Source organism: Bubalus bubalis, chromosome 7, assembly GCF_019923935.1.
Source record: "Bubalus bubalis isolate 160015118507 breed Murrah chromosome 7, NDDB_SH_1, whole genome shotgun sequence".
In the NCBI taxonomy this organism is placed as follows: Eukaryota; Metazoa; Chordata; class Mammalia; order Artiodactyla; family Bovidae; genus Bubalus; species Bubalus bubalis.
Genome location: NC_059163.1, coordinates 73,541,707 through 73,549,746, shown reverse-complemented (window position 1 = coordinate 73,549,746; position 8,040 = coordinate 73,541,707). Strand labels below are relative to the sequence as shown.

At 42.8% G+C, this 8,040-nt stretch overlaps 1 long non-coding RNA gene across 2 annotated transcripts; it reads right to left on the bottom strand.

Moving 5' to 3' along the window:
• Positions 1-1,422: 1,422 nt before the first annotated feature.
• Positions 1,423-7,480, bottom strand: LOC123334457. Of its 2 annotated transcripts, XR_006552326.2 has the most exons (3): positions 7,005-7,480; positions 6,095-6,126; positions 1,423-1,689 (listed from the first exon to the last, which is right to left on the bottom strand). It is a non-coding gene; the product is annotated as an uncharacterized LOC123334457 (long non-coding RNA). The 2 variants fall into 2 exon arrangements; XR_006641281.1 differs by lacking the exons at positions 6,095-6,126; positions 7,005-7,480 and adding an exon at positions 4,537-4,768.
• Positions 7,481-8,040: the final 560 nt, after the last annotated feature.

Below are 8,040 nucleotides of genomic sequence, written 5' to 3'. Positions count from 1 at the left end.
AACAGGATCACACCTGGCATATGATGCTTGGTTCTTGGTGCCACACTTTAAGAGGAATAAGATGAACGGTAGACTGGAGAAAATGTAGAAACCAAGTCACCTGAGAAATAGCTAACAGTTTCAGGGAATTCTCCAACTGGGCAAGAGAATCAGGTCAGTCAATATTTATGAGTCCCTACAATATGCCAGGCCAGGGGACCAGGAATCACATGGTGAACAAGAGAGCATCTCTGCCCTCAATAAACTTACATCTCAGTGCAGAAAGTGACACAATAAACACACAATCAAAGAAATAGCAAAAATGACTTCAGGCCCTAAACAATGCTGCAAGGAAGATAAAATAGCTTATGCAATGCCTTTCTAAGGAGCTGGTTCCAAGTGGAAATAATATAAAGACAACCAGATGAAAATAAGAAATAAATAATATGTTAGATGTAAAGCATTTATCAAAGTGCTTGGCACATAGTACAAGACTCCATAGCTGGTAGTGGCATCAACAATAACAAGAGCAAATATTTCTGCAGAGCTTACTGAGTGCCAGACACTGCTCTAAGCTCTTTGTTCACATTAAGTCATCTCTTTGGATAGGAATCCTTATTGTTGTTATTGTTGTTTAGTCGCTCAGTCATGTCCAACTCTTTGCAACCCCAGAGCCTGTAGCCCACCAGGCTCCTCTGTCCATGGGATTATCCAGGCAAGAATACTAGAGTAGATTGCCACTTCCTTTTCCAGGGGATCTTCCCGACCCAGGGATCGAACCCATATATCCTGCAGTAGCAGGTGAATTCTTTACTACCGAGCCACCAGGAAGGCCAGGAATCTTTATTACCCCATTTTATAGGTAAAGATACCGAGGCACAGGGCACTTAGTAAGTTGCCTATGATCACACTAGTGACAAGCTAATGAGATCCAGGCTCTGAGGCAGGCAGTCTGACTCTGAAGCCTAGACTCTTTGGCTACTACTATGCCTTCTAAGTACTGAAGGGTCTTGTCACAGTCTCATGGAAAGGAATGTCTATGTTCTGAGGTGGAACAGAGGGCAGAAATAGAACTAAAGTGAGGGAGTTTCTTTACAGTCTTGAAAAGAGCCCTGTGACTATCATTCAGTAAATGGTCCTTGCACACTGGCATGTTTCCTAAACCCTAGCAGGCACGAATCTGGTGAAAACCACATGTTTATATTCAGAACAGATTTGCAGCAAGTGGATCAGCATTCCGGTGACATAAAATCATCTTCTCATGGGTACTGGTTTCCTTCCTCTCTTTGCTCTCTCATTCTCCCTTTGATGACCTTGTTACCTATATCAGGAACATCTGATCTAGAAAAGGATCTGCTTGTGATAAGAGGGTAAATGCAAAGATTCAGCTTAGTGCCTTGCCTGGCAGAGATATCTTTTTAACGAAATGTTACAGGAGTCTAGTTTCTGAGAAATGATCAGTTTGCAAGTTAAAGAGAAGACATAAAACTCCATGGACACAGTACTGGTGTGAAAAATATTGGCTTACAGAAACAAACAAACAAACAAAAAATGCCTGCTGAATCTTCCTTTGTTGCATTCCTAAAATTATGCACTTCCTTGACATCTTGTATCCAACTTCTTTAGTTGTACTCTGTCCTCAGCCATCATTAGGGAAAGTGTAGAGCAGTAAAAGCATCGCTGGGCTATCTGGAACTGGGGATACAAGTCCTTGGAAGCCAACAGAAGATAACAACAACAACAATAGTTTAGTTAACAATTATTGAATACAATAACATGTTTGGCACTAAGTATTTCACCCGGAGTTCAGTAGTTTTATTATCCCCAATTTGGAAATTAGGAAACTGACTTCTTAGGGAGTATATGCAAATTTACAGAAAAAAAAAAAAAGATATTCTACTTTCTGGTAAGACAGCAGATGGTCCAGTGGTGAGCACTGAACTCTATTTTTCTTTTTCACCTCCCATGGGTCTTTAAAGAACTCTGAAACTAACACTGAAGAGGTATTTGAGAAATTAGTCAACCAGTTTTTACCAGGTGTTTAGTCCATCGCTGGTATGTGGGAGGTCTCTTTGTTTTGCAATGGCCAACCCCATCAGGTTGTTAAGGGCAGGTAGGGTGCCTACCCAGAACCTAGCTGAATGCCTTGCACATAATAGGTGTTCAGGAAATACCTGCTAGTTGATTAGTTTCTTCCTCTGGGGCCAATCAGTTTCTTCCTGTTTGGGGCCAATGAAAGTGAGGGTGCTGTTTTTGGTGCTGGTGATGGTTTCCCTCCTCACCCAACATTTCTTTTTTGCTCTTTGTCCTTCAGAGTTCACTTGAAGTGCCACATGGCTCAAGAAACATAGGAGGGGCTGAATCTCAGTTGGATTCAGAGATATCCCAGCTAAAATAATTTAATAGGATCATGAAACAGCTTTCCCCAGAAAAGAAATGATGAGGAAGAAGGAGAGGGTGATGAGACGAGGCAGAAAGAGAAAGGAAAAGAATAAAGAAAGAAAAGGAGAAAGAGACAAGAAAGCCATGTGCCTCTCCTGTCCTCATTTCAGTGATACGCTTCTTGAAAGGCACTGTTTTCTGAAAAGAGGATTTTTTTCACAGTCTAACAGGTGTGGAGGCTTAATTATTATTTTAACAGTGTGTTCAACAAAAGTACAGACACTGATCTATACCATTACTCTCCTCAAATACAGACTTTTGCCTCTGTTTTCACACATATAAAATGAAATCATCAGATGTACCAAATGTTGGCATTTTCCCTCATGAAATACCAGATATTTCCTGAAACTTGGGTAATTATGTCCTTCACCACCTTCCACACAACCAAAAAAAGCTCAGCCTGTTGCAATGTAATTCCAAAAATCATTAAAATTGTTAAGTCATATACTTGAGAAACCAAGAGAAATCAAGAAAAACCAAGAAGTGGATGATTTTCTCATCTTAAAACTGAAGACTAGATCAGGCTTATATCGACAAAGCAAAGCTTGGAATTCTCCAAAAGAGCTAAGATGAGCATGCCTCCAAAACCCCAGAAACACTCATCGATTAAATCACATTTTGAAGGTACACAATCACATGTACTCTCTGGTCCTTTCAAAGGCCACCGGTGACATCAGCACAGTATACCTTCCCTAACCAGCCCAAAAACCAATGTAGAGCAGCCTCCAACTTTTAGTTCAAAGATGAGGCTCTTTGTAGGGTGATTTATTACATGTTCAGAGCTAGAGAGAACAAATTTTTTGTAGTTGAGAATATTGCTTTCTTTCGGGGCTTCAGAATTTTTACCTTCTTCCTCTACTTTCAAGCAGCAAAAGCATCATATGTATATAGAATCATCCCTTGGCCAAATTCTATTTACAGATATTTGGGGGATGGGGGAAGGAAATCATTTCTGAAACCAATCTTTGGTTACTTGTGTACAACAAGTTCGATTTGAATGTCCATGAACTTGTAGCATGTTGATACCTCTGCAGAACATGTCAATTACCAGACTGTGGATAGATCGGAGCCTTGAACCCTGCATGAGGCAGAGGGAATGTAGGAGAGAGAGGAGGGAGAGAAGGCAAGGTAGAGCAAGAGAGAGATAAGAGAGAATATAAAGAGAGATAAACAGAGAGACAGACAGATGGAGACAGAGGCACATACAGTGGCAAACCCTTCTGTGCAACCATTAAGCTACAGTCAAACCACCTCAGAATGACTATTTGGGCTTCAAACAACCCCACCTGTCACCTCCTCCATCTGTGCCTCATGAGGCAGCATCATGCAGTTATTAAGAGCGTGGGCATTTCTGAATCAGACACCTGGGTTCAGACCCATCCTTTGCCACATGCTTATGCTGCATGTGACCTAGGGTAGTTTATTCACACTCTCTGTGTTACAGTGTCCTCGGTCTGCAAATGAAGCCCACCTAACAGAGCTACTGGAACGACTGAGTGTGGATGCGGGTAAAGGACCTAGAACACTGCCTGGCACGTGCCAAGGAAGGACTCAATACATATTTACTGCTGCTACTCACACCTTATTATCACATTATTGTCTCTGAAGGTAGGTTGCAAAGAGGTTGCTTAGAGCATGAGCTCCTTTGTGTAGGGGCGTGATTGTTCTAACCCATTCAGTGCCATTGGTCATCAGGACCACAGGCGGGACTGCCAAGGAAAGATAGCTGTTAATTGCCAGCAAAAACGTGTGTACCTACTTGACCACTGAAGCTCCTTCTACATGTGCAGCCCGTGTTTTCCAGATGAACATCTATTTGTAGAAAACCTTAACGTGCTTTTCTGTAAATACACCTGTTTTCTCACTGACAAATGTTGCACCACCTAGAGAAAAAACAGTGCAACTGCAGCTCCCCTTGCCTCCAGGGACTTTGTGGTTTTAGGGCAATAAAATGCCTTGAATAATCACCAACTCAATGGACATGAGTTTGAGCAAACTCCGGGAGATGGTGAAGGACAGGGAAGCCTGGCGTGCTGCAGTCCACTGGGTTGCAAAGAGTCGGACACAACTGAGCAATTGAATAATAATAACAACTTGTCCTCTTTGGCGCTGTACCTTAAGAAGATGTCACTTATTATTTGCAAATACGCTCATTGACTCAAGCTGATTACGGTAGTGCTGATGATGATCGCGCTGCTGCTGATGGTGGTGGTGGTGGTGATGTTGACTAACGTTTTTTGAGTACTCTCCATGAGCTTCCACTTCTCTACCAGCTTCACCTAGATTATCTCATTTATCTTTCATTACCACCTTTTTGTACCCACTTACATAAACAAGGAAAGTAAGGTGCTAAGGAGTTAGGCATCTTGCCCATTAGTCATACAGCAGGTGACTCCAGAATCATCACTCTTAATCACCATATTAGGCTACCCCTGGAGAAAGCAATGGCACCCCACTCCAGTACTCTTGCCTGGAAAATCCCATGGATGGAGGAGCCTGGTAGGCTGCAGTCCATGGGGTTGTGAAGAGTCGGACACGACTGAGCGACTTCACTTTCACTTTTCACTTTCCTGCATTGGAGAAGGAAATGGCAACCCACTCCAGTGTTCTTGCCTGGAGAACCCCAGGGACAGCGGAGCCTGGTGGGCTGTTGTTTATGAGGTCGCACAGAGTCGAACACGACTGAAGCGACTTAGCAGCAGTAGCAGGCTACCCCTAAAAATTATCAAATAGAAATATGACTGACTTGGGATTCAGGAAATCCAGTTGTTAGTTCTGGTTCTACCCAACTACATTTTGATCTGTTTAAGTAAACTGGCTTAAATCACTTTGCATCTTTGGTTTCAGTATCTTCTAAAAAAAAGAGTAGCTTTTACATTGTGTCTGTTAAAGTCTCTTCCCAGTCAACAATTGTATGATTTATTCATTCATCCAGTAAATAATAACTGGGGATTAAGCATCTATTGTATCATAGGTACCTATATTGTACTATAGGTAATGTATAAATAAGTATCTATTGTATTACAGGTACTATTGAATTATAGGTCCTTATCCAATAGGGGTAAAAAAGGATATGTTCCCTACCTTCCTTGAGCTCACGATCTATTAATAGAAGAGGAGATAATGTTAAGTAAGCAATCAATATATAATCACAAATTTTTATAGGTGCCCTTAAGGACAAGTACCAGGGTCCAGTAAAAGAGGATAACATGAAGAACCTAATTTAGATTAAGAGATCTTTTAAGGATATGATATTTAAAATAAGGACTTCAAGACAGAAGAAGCTGGTAAGAGTGCAAGAAAGGTATTCCAGGTTGAGTGACCAGTATATGCAAAGGCCTGAGACAGGAAAGAATGTTATATTCCAGGAGCTGGGAAAAGGCAATTGTAGCTAAGACATAGTGAGTAGGGGAGAAAAGTGGTAACAGATAGATATAGTAAAGCAGGCGAGGGGCAGATCATTGGTGTCTGTTCATTCATGTCCTGTATCTTAAGACTACATCAAAATGCTAATAATTAACACAGTAGAGAAATCTCCCCCATTCCCATCTCCAAGGCCTCCACCTCTATGTCAGGATTTCCTCAAGGAAATGGATGTTGAGTTTAGGGCTCAGGCAAAGGCACTAACTTGGAAGGAACTCCCAGGCACCGTTAGTGCTTTGACAACATTTACCTATACCACTGTCTTCACCAACAGGAACAGTCCTGGGGGAAATAAAGAAGGGAAAATGGATAACTACCTGGATAATTCAAGTACAGTTTTCCAATATTGCCTCAAAAACTGACCTGAGTGATCCCAAATAGCTATTTGGCTTCTCCATTTCATTTCATACATGTAGATACAATATCAAGAGGCTCTGCTATACCCTGAGAAAGCCCCACCTAAGTGCTTTAGCCTGGTCTTCCCTCCCTGGGTCAGGAAAATACCCTGGAGAAGAGAATGGTTACCCACTCTAGTATTCTTGCCTGGAGAATTCCATGGATAGAGGAGCCTGTTTCACTACTTCTGTGAAACAGAGTAGTGCAGCCATCCCCCAGATTGCTACAGTCCATGGGGTTGCAAAGAGTAGGATACGACTGAACGACTAACACACAGCACACCACACACACAGACTCACACACACACACACGTGTGTGTGTGCTTTAGCCTACCCTCTGACAAGACTATGGAACAGGAAGTATTAATACTTGGTAATTGTCCTCTTCGACTTCCAGGTCCTTCTTATGTCACCTCTTCCAGGAAGCCTTCTTTAACTGACCTCTTACAAGTGAGAATTCACTCCTTTGAATACTATAGTTCTGGCATCATACCTGCATAGGTGGTTAATTTACTCTGACTTCATTCACATTTTTTTATTAGGTGGAAAACACCTTGAGAACAGTGGCTAACTTAGAGGTCTCCTTGTTGACACCCATCACACTAGCTGCAGAGGAGACTCTCATGCTACGTGCATTTAGTTTAATGGATTTAATCTTCCCTAGTCCAACTTTTTCACTGCCTCCAACACCCCACCTCTACCAGCCTGCCTGAGGGCCCTGCCTGTTCCTCCCACCATTTCTCAGCAGCCCCTTCCCAAGCACACCTGCTCTGGGTCCCATTTCTTCAGGGCCTTGCCACTGCCTGCTAGGTTACAAGATACGGAAACTGGTGGATCCAATAGATAAATCCTTGCTAACATGGTATCCAGCTAAGGAGGGTCCCTCCCAAGTAACCTCATACTGTAACCCAATCAAGATGTCCAGAATTACAGAGGACTTGTAAGAATTGTGGACCCCTGGACAATAGCGGAGGTATTTGGCTGCAGGCCAGTCTTGGGTGAAATCACAACACATGGGTGGCTACCAGCTCCACTCATGGATACAAATGACCTGTAAGTAATCTCATGAAAACAATCAAAAATAATTATCTCCACTATTTCCTGAACCCCTCCTAACTCCCACGTTCTAATCCTCTCCAAGCCCTATAAATTAGGCTAAAAGTGGCTCAGATGGTAAAGAATCTATCTGCAATACAGGAGTCCTGGGTTCAATCCCTGGGTGAGGAAGATCCCTGGAGAAGAGAATGGCTACCCACTCCAGTATTCTTGCCTGGAGAATCCCATGGACAGAGGAGCCTGGTGGACTACAGTCCATAGAGTCGCAAAGAATCAGACACAACTGAGTGACTAACACTTGCACTGTTTTACAAAGGGGGTACTCAGTGTCAAAGAGATGAAGTGACTTCTGCATGTCCTGCAGCTGAAATCCAAAGGTAAGATTCAGCTGCACATCTCCATCACCTGGATTCCTTCCACTCTGCTGCCTCATACCTCTAGAAAATAAAGGAAAACTACAGCCGGTGGCCAGACCTCACTCTCTTCCTTGGGCTCAGCATATTTCCCGCTGCTGGAGAAAAGTGATGAACAGCTGCAGCATTCTCTAGAGCAGCAGTCCCCAACCTTTTTGGCACCAGGGGCCACGAAATTCTGATTTTCGTGGAAGACAGTTTTTCTTCAGGTGGGGGATGGTTTGGGGATGATTCAAGTGCATTCCATTTATTGTGCAGCTTACTTCTATTATTACTTCAGCTCCACCTCAGGTCATCAGGCATTAGATCCTGGGGATTGGAGACCGCTGCTC